The sequence below is a fragment of the Pteropus vampyrus genome, unplaced genomic scaffold (assembly GCF_000151845.1).
Source record: "Pteropus vampyrus isolate Shadow unplaced genomic scaffold, Pvam_2.0 Scaffold38, whole genome shotgun sequence".
Classification (NCBI taxonomy): Eukaryota; Metazoa; Chordata; class Mammalia; order Chiroptera; family Pteropodidae; genus Pteropus; species Pteropus vampyrus.
In genome coordinates this window covers 4,043,570-4,059,765 of record NW_011888819.1, presented here as the reverse complement: position 1 = coordinate 4,059,765, position 16,196 = coordinate 4,043,570, and the positions used below count along the sequence as shown (strand labels likewise).

The 16,196-nt window shown below is 39.3% G+C and overlaps 1 protein-coding gene and 1 long non-coding RNA gene across 2 annotated transcripts in view; one reads left to right on the top strand and one right to left on the bottom strand.

Annotated features, from left to right (window-relative positions):
- Positions 1-8,043: 8,043 nt before the first annotated feature.
- LOC111738422 overlaps positions 8,044-16,196 on the top strand; it is a 14,996-nt gene continuing 6,843 nt past the window's right edge. Inside the window, exons 1-2 of the long non-coding RNA XR_002779846.1 lie at positions 8,044-10,287; positions 10,397-10,541. This is a non-coding gene — a long non-coding RNA (uncharacterized LOC111738422). The remainder of the gene's footprint in view (positions 10,288-10,396; positions 10,542-16,196) is intronic.
- The window catches only part of MRPL39 (mitochondrial ribosomal protein L39), a 35,323-nt gene continuing 32,966 nt past the window's right edge, over positions 13,840-16,196 (bottom strand). Inside the window, exon 11 of the transcript XR_002779845.1 lies at positions 13,840-15,502. The gene's annotated coding sequence lies outside the window, so the exon portion shown is untranslated. The remainder of the gene's footprint in view (positions 15,503-16,196) is intronic.

The following is a 16,196-nucleotide window of genomic DNA, read 5'->3' as shown; positions in this document are numbered from 1 at the left end:
GATGCTCCTTGGTATTTACCCAAATGAGTTAAAAATTTATGTTCCTACAAAAACCTGCACACAGATGTTTATAACAGCTTTACTCATAATTTCTAAAATTTGGAAGCAACTAACATGTCCTTCAGTAGTTGAATAAATAAACTGAAGTACATTCAGACAATGGACTATTATTCAATGCCTACAAGAAATGAGCTATCGAGCCATGAAAAGACATTGAGGAACCTTAGATGCATATTACTTAGCGAAAGAAATCCATCTGCAATGGCTATGTACTGTATGATTCCAACTACATGACATTCTAGAAAAACCAAAACTATGGTGACAGGGAAAAGGTCAGTGGTTGCCAGGAGTTAGAATCAGGGCAGAGCTCAAAGGATTTTTAGGGCAATGAAACACTCCGAATACTATAATGACAGATAAATGTCATTGTATATTTGTCTAAACCCATAGACGGTACAACACTAAGAGTGAACTCTAAGGTAAACTATGGGTTTGGGGGTGACTATGATGTGTCAATATAGATTCTTTGATCATAACAAATGTTCCACTTTGGTGGGGGATGTTGATAATGGGGGAGGCTATGCATGAGTAGAATCAGGGAGTACACGTGAAATCTCTGTACCTTGCTCTCAATTTTGCTGTGACTCTAAAACTGTTCTAAAAAATAAAGTCTTTAAAAAAAAATATGCAACTTGTCCCGGATTTTCCTGTTCATCTTGGACACTTGCCCATGAGATACGTGGTCCCAGGATATAACTCCTTGAAAGATTATATTAGTATTTGCACACAATTTATTCCTCCTAGGAGGCCAAAGTTGTTTATAGACTTTTTTTATAACATATCTTTTCTCTGTGTGATACATACATCCCACAAGGGATGTATAGTTCAATTATTTTGTTTAAAGTCTCTTGCAATAATTTCTCCCTGTTTGCTGCTAACTTAATATATCATTAAGTTCACTTGTTTAACTTGCTTTCAATTTTTAGGTGTTGCTTGTTTATTTTGAGTTATTTCTGTTTTATGTATTTTCATAAGTCATTTGCATGATTTCAAACTCAAACTTACAAAACAGAGTACATCATATGGATCTTCTGTTTTCTACAAATTGACCCAACGGGAGAACTTTTTGAATTATTTTATATCATTTCTCAATTAGGATAATTTGTGAAAATAATTTTCAAGGACGGTGGTAAAGACAGCACGAAAATGCAGCAAGAGTGATCATTTAATGGTTAGAAAAACAAGAAGAAAGCAACAAAGAACTTTAAGACCTAAGACTGTCAAATTTAGATTACCAAGAAAAGTGACCAACTTAAAAAGTGAACAGGTGGATTTTTCTCATAGGTTTTATTTATGTTAATAATGATTTCTCCAATATAGGTTGGTAGTCTACTTCCAGAAGTCATCGATTTGTTCTGTTCATTTTGGAGGAGCGATCTACTTACCACCGAGAAGGCATTTGCTTATGGATTGAAATATTCCTGTAGAGTCTGAGACTCAGAGTCTTGGTGCAGCCCTTTCCTCTACGGTTCTAAGGCAGCCCTTCTTGGATGTCTCAGAAGACACAATAATTAGCCTGTAGCTTATAGCAGAGCCTTTCTAGCAGCATGAAGAGAAAGTAGGAGCCACATCACTGAATGGCTTGGATTAACTGATTACAGTAACTGAAAATTACAGAATGGAGAGGAGAGAAGTCTTCTATTGGGGTAATATATAAATATGTGGGCTTACATTATTTTTTAAGGACTCAGATGATAATAAAAAAAAATGTTTTTTAAACTGTATACACATTGACAAATCTTTTGGACTTTTGAATTACACCCCTAAATAGGAACCACAAAAGTCACAAATGGACAAGTGTATTTTAATCTAGAAATGAAGTTTTTGTATAACTCTGTTAAATCTTTATATCATTTCTTACACATGAGTAGGAGTATATTTCTACCTATCTTAAGAAAAAAAGGTATATATCACTGAAACATATTTTTATATGTACTTTCTATGTACCTTTTTAAATTCACTGACTTTCAATGTTTGTCTCTAAACTGTACAGTAGAACTTATAATATTGATGAGCTAATTTAAAAATATGGAGCATACCAAATATATTTTAATATTTATAGCATCCTCCTTTTATAAGGAAAGGGATTAAACCATTAGTAATTTCCCTAGAAATTATCTGTAAAGCATCAAGAATGAACTGGATGTCAAAGACACCCAGCCCTGTTAATTCTCTGAATTTAGCATCTGCTCTTGGGAAGGCAATATCAAAAATTCTTGTTAGAAAAGATTGGTCCTACTAACAAAAAATGATTATAGCCTACACTATTTCAATGACAAAAGTGACCATGCAGCATTTTAAAATAAACAGAGCAGACAATAAATTAGAAGTATTAAGAATTTTAGTACTTCCTGAAATAACAAATCATTGGTGTTTAACTTAAAATTATCCAAGAGCATGATAAGAAGCATCATAAAAGCTTGACAGGCTCTCAAAGACTGAAAGAATTCATAAGATGCAGCAGAATAAAACTTTGGCTATCTGAGTAGAATATACAAAAGACAAAAAAATAATTATTTCTTCTGTCCATCTCTCCTGGAGAGCAGACTATCTAAGATCATTTTATATTTATTAGTCCTTTCTTTTCTACGATACTGAAGCTTTTCATTTATTATAAACATAGCATTTGTATGTATATTATATATTATATATATAAAGAGAAGAGTATAATGTTAAATAACTTTTAAAGTAATAAACTTTTCCTTTAAAATGTCTAACTATGACAACATATTACAGATAGGAGTGGGAGGGGGTGGACCTCTGTGGGGCACCTCCACGAATAGAGTGCTCCCTGAGTCCTCGGAAGTACCTGGTGGGGGTAAGGGTCTTGCTATTAAACTGTCCTCATAAGGTGACATCACCACAGCGTAGTGTGATATCCCAGAGATGAGCAGCTTGTAGGAAGCAATGCCTCTCTAGTTTGTCACCCTGCTGAGGATTCATCTCAATTTAGACTTCGTCATGACATTTCCTTCTAAAGACATTCCAGTTGTTGGTGTGTGGAGTGGAGAACATCAACCTTCCCCACGAGAATCTGTAAACCTCCATGTGAGCACACACACAGGGATCTCCCATGACCACCTCAGGAACCTGTGTTTGAATTGGGAGGCGAGAGGGATAGTTGTGGTCAGAACCCAAACCCCTTGTGACGATTAATTTTATGTGTCAGCTCGTCTAGGCCACAGTACCCCGATATTTGGCCAAACATCATTCCAGATGTTTCTGTAAAGGTATTTTTTAGATGAAATTAGCATTTAAATCTGAGTAAAGCAGATTACCACCCATAATGTAGATGGACTTCAGCTAATGAATGAAAGTTCTTATGGATTCACCCACTCCCCCCGGAGGAAATGGAAATTCTGCCAGCATACTGCCTTGGGACTCAACGTGTAACACTAGCTCTTCCCTAGGTCTCCAGCCTGTTGGCCTACCCTGCAAACTTTGGACCTGCCAGCCTCACACAACCGCAATCATATGAGCCAATTGCATAAAATAAATATATCTCTCATATATATATATATAGATACAGATACATACACATACATACATACATACATACATACATACATACATACATACATACATACATGTAGTCTATTGGTTCTGTTTCTTTTGTGAACCCTAATATACTGCTTAAATTTGCATTGACAGAACAAAAGGATTAGATCTATTATCTTGCCAATAGCTGGGAGATGGGTACTCAAGGCACTAAACACTTTAGTCACCAAACTCAGAGGAAATGCTCACTCATAAAAAACAATTTAGCCTCAGGGGAAGACAGTTTACATCTCTGAGCATCAAGGTTTTGGGTGGAGCTTTGGATACACTCCTACTGTATAAAATACGCTAATTCTTAAGAGCGGAGAACCATTGCTGAGAATAGTAATGACCTGGACCCTAGGAGCTGATTATCCAGCACGATGGGTATTTGTCCACTCTGCTTTGAGGTAGAAGGCATATGTGGTAAACAAGATTCTGATCTTTATCAAACTATCTTCCTCAGACCTCTCTTACTCATTCTTGATCTCCTTTGGATCAACATTCCTCACAAAGAAGAGAAATTATTTGTAAAGATACCACAAGTGTTTATATTGCCCTTTGAGAGAAGTCACACAGGTTTCTGGCCTGGTTTAATCCCCAAGGGCAGTTCCATTTTACTGGTAACAGTGAAGTTTATTCCCCTAAAGGACCAGGGTTAGCAAAATTGTCCACCCCACGGTTTTGTTTGCTTATCTTCACAGAAATTTCCCTCCTACTATTTAGCGAATATGAAGTCAGGAAGAGCTCAGTCGTCACAGTAGTGCAAATTCTTAAGATAGAGGCAGGCTCAACGAATTCCAGGAATAAGGCCATTGTGGCTGAAATACACTAAGAATGGGAAATGCATGGGAGAGGAGGTCCAAGGCATAAGTGGGACCCGGATGCTACAGGAGTTTGAAGACCAGGTCAGAAGGCTGGAATTTCTTATGAGTGCATAGGCAAGCTATTGCAGAGTTTTGAGTAAAGATATAATATCTGAGTTAGAGTTTTAAAAGATCACCCTGACTGTGTATGCATTATAGAAAGGAAAAAAGAGAAGCAATACAGTTGACTAAGAAAAAGAGGATGTTGGCTTGGACTAGGGTGGTAGCAGTAGAGATGGATAGAAGCAGGTGGGGTCAAGCTGTATGGTTTAGAGGTAGAGTCAATAGAATTTTTAATGAAATGAATACATGGGGTAAGAGAAAGCAAGGAATTAGGGCTGCTTGAGCAATAACATGGGTGGTGGCAGTAGGCCTGAAGATGCAGATGTGCAAAACTAGAGAGAAATAAATTTAGCCACAAAATGAAAAGCTTTGAACTTGAAAATTAATTTCTGTTATTCTTCAAGTAAGGACATTTATAAGTCAATGCAATTTTATTAATACACATATATAGAAATATACTAAATATTTTAATATTATTTAAATGCTTTATTAGGACTCATAGATTCTCAATTGGTTGACTCAAAATTGTACCCCTTTCAGGTCACCTTTGAATATACACTTGCTATCTTTCTGTTGACCCCATTTCCTAGGAAAGTTAATTTAATGCAGGACTTACTAACTACTTTGTGCTTAACACTAAGTACTATTTTAAGAATTATGAGGAATAGAAATTTAGTAACTAAAACAGGAATCAAATCTTAAGGACATTACATTTCCATTGTCAAGGTAAAAACAAACACTGATAATACAGCTAAATAATGAAATCAAGTGATACAGTACTAAATACAAAAGCTAATAATAGAGAAATCTGACCATCAGTGTCATAAGAGTTGGGATAAAACTTTTAGACTGTGAAAGCTGGAGAAATCCGAGAAGACTTTTTAGAAGAATAAATATATGGAACTCCAACAAAAAGTTGTGTTCAAAAGGTAAAGTAGAAATCAGCCTCTCTACAGTTCTGTTCACTAATATCAAAGATACTGGTCATTTCTACCAAAGGAAGAATTTTAGCTACACGTCCTTCGAGGCTTCACTGAATATATCATGTTGAAAAATAAGGTCTTCTAATTACATTTATCTAGAACTAGAAATCACCTGAAAGGATTTTGTTGCTATTTCAGAGATAATTGAGCCTAGAACATATTAAGTCATATATGTTTCACTGGATTCTCTCCCCCCTAAAGGTGATATGTTGAAGCCTTAGCTCCCAAGGTGATTTTATTTGGAGAAGGGGCTCATAGGAGGTAATTAAGGTTAAGTGAGGTCATAAAGGTGGGATTCTAATCCAAAGGATTAGTGGCCTTATAATAAGAGAAAGACAGCAAGAGATCTCTCTCCATTTGCATGCTTTAAGGAAAGGTGCCATGTGAGGACATGCAAGAAGGTGACCTTCTGTGAGCCAGGAAGAGAGTCCTTACCAGGAACCAAATTAGCTGACACCTTGATCTTGGACTTTCCAGCCTCCAGAACTGTGAGGTATAAAAGTCTGATTAAGCCCCCCAGTCTGTGGTATTTTGTTATGGCTAAGACAGTGAACTACATCAGAGCAGCACTGAGTTGCAAGATGATTCCAGGTGCCTTGTTTGTACACATTGGTCTTCAGGCAGAAACAGAACATGAGTGATTTGTGACAGTGCTGGTGCTTTACAGACGTCTTCCTGGACATTTTAGAGAGAGAGAGAGAGAGAGAGAGAGAGAGAGAGAAAAGACAGTAGAAAATGATGTACTACAAGTGACTGATCAATTAACCAACTGAAGCTAAGAACCCTAGACCAGGCCAGTAAAGATAAGAATATGGCTACGTGAAGAGAGTGCCAGGGGTGGGGGTAGGGAGGCAGAAGAATTTTCTCTATATGTGATGACGGTAAACAGGGAAGCAGGATGGTTCCCTGACAATGTTGTTCATGAATCAAAATATTTTTAAGATCTCAGTTCAATCCAAGACCTTAATTCTTCCACCATTACATGAAACTTTCCAATAGATTATGACAACCTAGCTTCCTAGAGCAAAAAAAAAAAAAAAAATCTTCATTATCAGAAAGTTTAACCATTAAGGTTATGAAAGAAGTTATCTACAGGAGGCAACATATATGCAGCCAAAATGATTCTCATGAGACAATGGTGCCTACAAATGATTAGACAATTAAGACACAGCTAATCAGAGCCCGTAAACTCATTGCAATTACTCTCCTATTTAAGGTTTGACTTCATTACCCTGTGCTTTGGGAGGGAGGTGAGTGGGAAAGATACAGCTGCAAGGTTAATTCTCTATAATTTATAAACTTCATCCAAACTTTGATGGAAAGAGATTTAAAAGGAAAAAAGAGAAAGGCCACTCCATTAGCCTTTGAAGGGAAAGGCATCCCAGCATTTAAGAGTGTCACATAACCTCTAAACAAGTAACCCATTTACAGAAGAAATGTGGGTAAGAAAAACATAAACTTTAGATTTGAGCCTCTAATATGTTATAAACAGTAAAAGGAATACAAATTAAATTATGATAGAAATAAAAACTTCTGATGCTTTATGATTGAAAAATAAAACAAACACTATTTATTAATTCTCAACATCTAGGAGGCAACATTTTTAGCCTCGGGCATTAATTATGGTTGCACTACTGGTGGGGTCTAGAGGAAGTCAATTTAATCTGCTTCATCCCCAGGGACAGAGAGCATCCACAAGTTCACTGAGTAATAAATTATCTCCAATTTACGGTTCAATAGAGAGAGTAAAGAGTGAACTGAAATTTTGTGCTACATTGAATAAGCTGGTCCATCCGGAAATGTTGGTCTATTTCTTTAACCACCATCTGAAAAGCATTATCCACTCTGAGAAATGTCTCCTTCCTATATTCTTCCAAAGGGATGGGCTTCAAGATGAAGGTCCTGGGAATTTTTTATTTTTCCATGATTAATTTTTTAAGGAGAGAGATTGTAGGCCAGTTCCTAACCATTCTCTGTGATTATTGTGGTTTCTATAGAATTTCATGAACTTTTGGTATTTTTAGCCAGATTTCTTCATTGGTATGTAGTTGTGCCAGCTGCCACAATCTATTCATCATTATCTATAATAAGTAATATCAACACATACCACTCTTATCTGGAAGGACCTTAGTCTGACCTGCTCAGCCTCTGATAGACGTAAGGAGTCATGAGGAGGGATAAGGACACCAGCCAGATCGGCCTTGGACACACATCTGGATTGGTTTGCTAGGGCAGTCATAGCAAAGTAACACAAACCAGGCATCTGAAACAAAAGAAACTTATTGTCTTGCAGTTCTGGAGGCTAGAAGTCCAAGAGCAAGGGACTGGCAGCGTTGGTTCCTTCTAAAGGTTGTTGGGGAAGGATCGGGTCCAGTCCTCTGCTCTTGGCTTACAGATGGCCATCTTCCCTCTGTGTGTGTCTCTTTCTCTACATGTGGCACTTTTTCTATAAGGACACCAGTCCTACTGGATGAGAAGCCCACCCTAAGACTTCATCATAAATAATTAACATCTGCTGTTAATTATAATGATCCTATTCCCAAATGAGGTCACGATCTAAGGCACTGGGGATTAAGACTTCATATAAATCTGAGGAGACACAATTCAACCCACAACATCTATGAAAGAACACTTGTGCCAATAAGTGGCCCTTAGTTTGTCAAGCATTTATTTGGAGCAGATGCTCTGTATCCATCATCTTATTTAATCTTTATATCCCTGTCTTGGTCTGCTAAAACTGCCATAACAAAATACCATAGATGAGTGACTTAAACAACAAACATTTATTTTCTCACAGTTCTGGAGGCTGGAAAACCCAAGATCAACATGAAGCAGAATTTGGTTTTTGGTGAGAACTCTCTTCCTGGCTTACAGGCAGCCACCATCCTATTGTATACGCACATGACCACTTCTTTGTACAAATGTGGAGAGAAAGCTCTGATGTTTCTACCTCTTCTTATAAGCACATCAGCCCCAACAGATTAGAGTACCACTCTTATGACCTCATCTAACCTTTATCACCTCCTCAGAGACCCTATATTCTAATACAGTTACATTAGGGGTGAGAGCTTCAATACACAAATTGGGGGCAGGGGCCACTACTCACTCCATAGCAATCCCTGGTGGAAGCCGTTATTATCCTCATTTTACATATGAGGAAACTGAGACACAGAGAGTTTAACCCCAGGTCCAAAGCTAGAACTAGTATAAAATGCAAGTTGGTTGGACTTCAAAAAACCATTTACCTATCCACCATTGCTAGGTATCCCAAACTAGGACCTAATATGAGAAAAGGGAAATGGGGAAAGGCTTTGCAGGTGTCTATAACCAGCCAAGGGGTATGACCCACCCCGGTGGAGATCTGGGTTCCTTTTCCCACAGCCACACTCACTGCCACTTCTCCAGCTCCCGGAGGCAACACAGATGAATAGGCAGGAAGACTGTATTAGGGAGCCATAAGTTTGGGGTGGAGCTGGGTTTGAATCTCAGCTCCACTACTTATTATGACCTAAAGCAAAGTGTGTAATCTCTCTGGGCCTCAGGGTTCTTCTCTCCTATGATCACAGTGAGGACTGAAGGAGTTAACGCACGTAAGGAGTTTTAGAACCTAGCCTGGCACATTGTAAATACTTTACGTTTTATCATGATTATGGCTATTCTTTTTTGAATCACAAGGAAGAGAAAAATTAGAAATCTGAAGAATAGAGAGTTTTAAAATGCTCTCAAATTTCTTAACTATCTATAAGTACTATGTGCTCTGACATGCATTTAGAGGTTCTAGAGAAAAATAATTTTTTGACATCAGCTTAGTACAAACTATTCTAAAACGTCTTCTGCCTTTGGGACAGAACTCCAAGTATAGGACACTTGCAGTGGGATCCAGCAGTGGCCCTGCCTTATCTACAAAAAGGCATGAGTCACATGGTGATGAGGTTAAGTCCATTTCTGAGGTCCCCTCCTCCTCCCCACCTCCTACTTCCCCTTGATATTTTTTTTTCCTGAAAAATCTAAGTTTATTGAACCGAGTTTCAAGAATGAGTAACTCAACTAGGCTTGCAGTCTAAATCTGCCGTCCATTATATTAATTTCTATCCAATGTATCGAATGACCTGCTCTAGGAAAATGCTCCTTTTGGTGGGATGGGGGTGAGTAAAGAGAGAGGCAATGAAACCCAAATTTAAAATGACTGAAGTCTTATACCTCCAGGAGTATGTCATAGGGAATGGGAAGCGGGGCAAGGAAGGAATGTTGGTGAGGCCAAACTCAAACCAGAGTCAAACCCTTTACCCTAATATCTCCAAGTATAGAATATGGTTAATAGGAAGGCGCGAACGTCCAAACCAAACGCTGACTCTCGAAGGGTCAGGAGGGGAAGCATCACATGGAGAAGTCACTTGACCATTTCTTCCTCTATTTGGGACGCTCTTGCCTCCAGCTGATTCCGCTGGGGAGGAAAGTCTCCCACTTGCTTCTCTTCGGCTCCCTCTTCTTTCTCATCTGCAAGGGTTGTGTAAAGACATCCCCCGCCACCCAGTTGCAAAAAGTAGCAACTTCCCTTCCGCCTGAGTGAACGTGCATTTGAATGCGTTTCCTTTTCATTAAGAACAAAGGTTGGAGTCCGAGCCTTGCAGCGGGGACAGGAAAGTACGCAGCGTGTATCGAGAGAAAAAACACAGAGAGAGAGTGACCCACGAGAAAGGGAAAGGGGAAAACACCAATCCTCCAGGCACTGGGCTTTTTCGACTTTTCCTTTAAAAAGAAAAAAAGTTTTTCTAGCTGTAGGTTCCAAGAACAGGCAGGAGGGGGGCAAGGCGGGGGGTTTTACAGAAAAGGCGCCTGGTCGGTTATGAGTCACAAACGGATTATAAAAGGGTCGCATGTTCACAGGCGCGGGCTTCCTGTGCACCGCCGAGCCGGGGCGCAGTGCACCCCGCCACGTCGGGCTCCTCCAGCCGGGGGACCGGAGCCGACCAGGAGCCGAGCCCCCAGCACAGACGCACGGGAAAGGAAGGAGGCCCCTCCAGCCCGACAGGTACGCAGACTTTGCCCTAGCCCTCCGCCTGCCCTCTTCTTTCGCGAGCCGGGATGCGGCGGGGCTGTGGGGCCATGGTCCTGGCGCCAGACGACAGGGGCGGGGGTGGCGCGCACGTGGCCGCCAAGCGCCCAGCCAGGCCCCGAGCGCCTGCAAGCGCTGGTCTGAGGGGCGCTGTCCGCAGGACCTCACCCGGGACCGGAGGTCAGGTCGCTCAAGAAGGGATTCCTGGGGGGAAGGGGCGAGGAGAAGGGAGGGTGATAAAGACTTGGCACTCAGCTTCTCCGCAGTTTCCTTAGTTGGAAGAGGAGGTACCTATGACCTGGCCCTGGACCAGATTAGCAGCTGGAGCGGCCAGACGAGTGTGCAAAACACACTTAGGGGCAGGGCGGATCAAATGGGACTGCCTTCAAAACATGAGCTTTCTATTTTATTTTGAAAAGTAATTAATATACTTTATAAAAGTTAGAATCATAACATATTAGACACCAATGTCTTCATTTAATAGACATGAGGACTGAGCAAATGTTCCATGAGCTTCTGTGTTTATTTGCTCCCATCATGCTAGGGTGTATTTTCAGAGCACATTGCTTATTTTTCTTTATTCTCACAAAAACCCTGGTGGTTGTCTATCCTCGGCATTTTACAGCTCCCAAGGGTGGACTAGGTCTTTTGAATTTTATATCATCTAAAGCAGGCATATTGGGATGATTACGAATAAAATTTAACCTGGAATTATTGAAGCTGACAGCTGACAAAGATATAAGCTAGAATCCAACCCTTAAAAATGAAGAACTGAGGCCCAGAGAGGTAAAGTAATTTCTCCAACATCATACAGCAGATCCAGGATCCCGCGATTTGAAGAGGCCAAAGGTATCTATCTAATGATGCTCATAAGTTAGTTTATATTTTGTGTCAAACAGATGAGGTCAAGTGGAGATGTACTTTTTACACGACAGTACGTAGCTATCTCAAAGCCAAAGTTACCCCTTATTATCTCCATTCATTCCTCTGCAGTGCCTCTTATATGGCTTTCACATAATGTATAATCTAAATCAACTAGGGCAGCTGAACGTTTAATAATCATGTGAACAATATTATAAGCTAAAAAGTTGACATGGCAATTTCCTGCCTATTGTCTAATTCAATAGCCATGATGATAGGAAATTGGCAGAGTAGGTGGTGTTATCCCCATTTTTCTATGAGGACTTGTGGCTCAGATAATTTGTGTTTTCTCTAGTAAGGTCACCAGGTCCTTAGTGTAAAGCCTACTTTTAGGTACTGATGTGGGATGCAGGCTGTGCGGGCGGAGTGCAGACCAAGGGCCTTTTGTCTGTCAGTGCAGGCTTATTTCCATCATACTTTGCTGCCTCCCTGATTTCTTTCAGAGGACCAAAGCACATCTAGTAATTACTTCTGCTGCATGGACCACTCTGTAATGGCCAGTAATAACCAAGTTCTCTCACACTGTAGGTCAGCCCCCCTGACCACAGGAACAAACTTCCTAACCACACACATTAAGATAGGGAAACATGAGTGCTGTCTGAGACCTACACTGTTTCAAGGCAGAACAGTGGCATTTGCTCAAAGTTCTATTCTTGTTTTTACCTGACTAATCATGTGTAAAAAGTATAAGATTGGTCTTTAACAAAAAATCCCTAAGTGCCACATTCTCTTTATGGGAAGGCCATCACCATTTCTGCCTGTGCTAGACACTATTTGTAGATGCTGGAGATGAGACAGAAGAGAGTGAGCCCTATTCTCATAAATCTAAAAGTTAGATGAAAGACTAACAGGACATGGCTATGCAATTTGATATCATTTTAAATGCAGTAACAATAATACTTAAACTAGTTAGAATGTGCTGTGAATTTCACTTTCTTTCCAATAGCAAACATGGAAAATTAATAACCATCTTTCTTTATAGCTCATCAAATCAGTCTTCTGTGAATCAAAAAATCCACCCAAAAAAGCCTTAGGTTTTAACTTTGAAAAGTTTTTTTCATCAGCTATTTTATGTCATGCCTAAGATCTACCATTTAATTTAAAGGAGGTTTTTCATTTTAGAGTAACGGTTCTTTACTCCTTTTTCCCTACTTCAAATCTAATGGAGGTTATCTATGTTTTTCTCAATTTTTTTTTAAGTACATCCTCACACACAGTTTTGCACTCATGTCAGTGGGCTCCAGGCTTCCTTAAATCTCAGCCATGACTCTCCTGTAAACCCCTTTATTACCCCTTTTGTAAACCTAAGAGGACTAAATAGCTTGAATGTTGGAGAGTGGTGTGTGGACTCTACCTCACATCTAGACTGAGCACCTCTATCCTTGACTCACTGGCGTCTCTACGTTTTTGTGAGTTATTGGCTATGGCTTAGCTGAAGCTACTGATCTTAATAGCTTTATTGCTTTGATGCTAGACCTCCAGCCCACAGTGCAGAAGCCTGGTACTGTGGGAAGAGCACCAGTCTGAGAACCTTGGCGGGTTTCTAGTCCCAACTCTGTGCAGATTCCTGTGCCTCATTTTTCACATCTCTAACATGGGTAGAGGGTACTGAGTCATTTCTAAAGTCCCTTAAACTGATGAAATTTATGATTCAAGTATGACTACCGCTTTACTTCACTTTCATATATCTCCTAAAACACAGCTGGACTCAGTGAACTCATATCGTCTATGTTCAAAGTGAATCAGACTAAATACTAGTATAATTGACTAGAGAATGTATGCTGGCCTTCCACGGATCTTACTGGCTTCAAAACTGTCACACTTTTGCTGAAATTGGATGGACTAACAAAATTGTGAAACATTTTTTCTCAAGGAAAAATATTAAAATTTGAAAAGCCTCTCTTTATCTCACCTTTTCACTGACTACATCTTTCTTACATCTATTCTTTTTATCTAAAATTCTCAAGGAAATGCAGCACTTTCAATTTAATCACTGCTGCACAATTTTCACCTGCATAAAGTGCTTAAGCTCTTTTCATCAATCTTGTCTTTGGACTTCAGGCAAAACCACCCTAAGGCACATTCATCCTCAGATCAACACATCACATCTGAGCAGTTCAGCATCCTCACTCACAACTCTAAGACTCTCAGCAATGTGCAAGAACACTGTGAACCAAAAGGCACAATTCCTGCCTTTACACACGATGACATACTTGCCAGAAAATTAGGCTTAACATTGGTCAAGAGGCATGATTTTTTGACAGATTGTGAATATCTGTCCCAATTCTAAAAAATGATATCCACATGCAGGTACATGGGCTTAAGGCAATGGCAGATGGAAAAATTACTAGTAAAGAATATCAAACAGCTGATTTAATGAAATTGTGATGCTATATCTAAATAAGGTGAAATGACATGCAATGATGTTTGTGCCATTTCTCCATAAATGAGAATGTTCTATACACAGTATAGGTTCCTGGCTGTCTTAACAAAATGCCATGCTCTTTTATGTCGCTCGTACGCCATCAGGCCAGCATAGTACTTGAGTTTGTGTCTTAGCAGTGCTCCTCCATCCCACTGTTTAACCTGGCCGTTCACCTGTCTGTGCCTCAGGGGCCCCAGACATAAATGTAGAAGATGATAGTACTCATTCCTAAGACTCTTATGAGGAATAAATGAGTCCGTGTACATCATGCAGTCAAACTAATAACTGGCCCAGAGTGTGCCCTGTATAAGCATTTGCAATTATTAGTATACATTTATGATCTTGTATATTTCAAGAAACCAGTTTGGAATATGGGATACAAAAGCAGTCTGAGAAAGTAAAGTAAGTACAAAATGGTCTCTAAAACTTCTTGACAAGGTAAAAAATCGTTTAGTTTTAAAGAGTTTTTCGCCATTTCAGAATGCATTTTTCTTCTTAACCCAGAGAAAAACTAATAAAACACTTTAGAAAATTATTTCCAAGGAAACATTTTGTCGTACGTTTTAGCAGTTACTTATGACTTAAGAGATTAAGAGAGCAAAGAATTATTTTGATCTGGGTTTTTGATAACCTATAACTTATATAATGATTCAGTTGTAGAGTAGTAGTAAATGTATCTTGACTTATACTTTTAAAACAATAAATGCAACATGTGATAGGTGTACAGATAGATATAGGTACTCGCAAGTATTCATGACTAATGTCAGTACCATGGCTGACATCCATTAAATCCTGATTATGAGCTCAGCACCTGACTAAATACCTTATATTCATTGTATCACTTCATGTTCACAATGACCTTGTGGGTAGGTTCTATCATTATGTCCATTTTTAGAGAAGCAACCAAGACTTAAAGAGGTTAATTAATGCTACTAGCCAGATATCACACAGCTAGTAGCATTTCTGGGGTCAGGAATGGAACCCAAGCAGGCTGAAAACAGAATAACACCACTAGACCTTTCCCTTAGATTCAGTAATTGATAACATTTACCACATTTGCTTTATTTCTCTCTGTCTCTACCCATCTATCTCTCTATGTCCGTATGCAGAGCTGGCATCTTACCTCCAAATGCTTTGGCACTTATCTCCTGAGAATAAGAACATGCTCTCACACGATGAAAACACATGATTATGGCATCCAAGTGTGGCTTTAAAAAACAGGAATGGAAGCTAATCTTCACCCACAACTTCAGATGACTATTTCTGGTAATATTTTCCACATTTATCCCATAATGATTATAATTAATGGACTGAGATCCACACCAGGAATCCTCTAAAAGTAAATAGTCCATTATTATTCTGGAATACTGACAAACCTCATCGATATAGTTCCACATTTATAAGCTTCTACTTACACTAATTCTCCAGGAATATGAATATTAGTTAAAATCTTACTGAAACACTCCAGGGCCAAACGCTCCAGTGCAGTGTGATGAGCGCTCTGCAAGAGGATGGAGCGAGAACTAACCACCTTGGGAGGAAGCGGGGCAGAGAGGGAGGGTCACACCAGGAGTCTCCAGGAGTTTGCTGTCTACAAGAGAAAGAGAAATAAGGCAAGGTGGGCAAGTCCGTATATGAGGAGCAATTTGAAGAAGGGAGACTAGTGGCTAAGTGTATGTGTGAAATTATATCTGGAGAGGACACCTTGAGGAGCACCGAACAGGCCTCGTTTGGTATGGTAAGGCACTGAGTAAAATGCTATGGGGGTATGAGAAGTAAATGGTACGATGTTCGCCTTGTAACACAGGGTACCCTATATATGTGGCATCATGAGAAAACTGCTTTTAAAATGGGCAAAACCAAACCTTTTCTCAGTTTCTCTAACATAGTTCTTAGCATACATATTCTTCCTTGCTTAGGGTCATTTTGGTGTGTGGAAATAGAAAAATAGGAACTGTGGCTTGTAGAAATAGAAAAGAAGATTTTTTTCCCATGATGCTAGATGTAGGGGACCCTATACTCATAACTCACAAAGAGGTTACACATACCAAGTTCCAAAGGAGGCATTTCATTGAAACTCAGTATTGAGAATAAACACTGTGAACTCAAGAAGAGGTATCTTAAAAGAGATAACTCTTAAAGGATGACAAACACTCCAGAGTTTATAACTTCCATCACATTTCCTTTTTCCTGGGGTGGGGGCTGGGGATATTGAAAATAAATTAGAAATGAAAAAGAAATTATCAAAAAATTTTTATGTTAAGAAGTTTAAGTTGTTAGACATA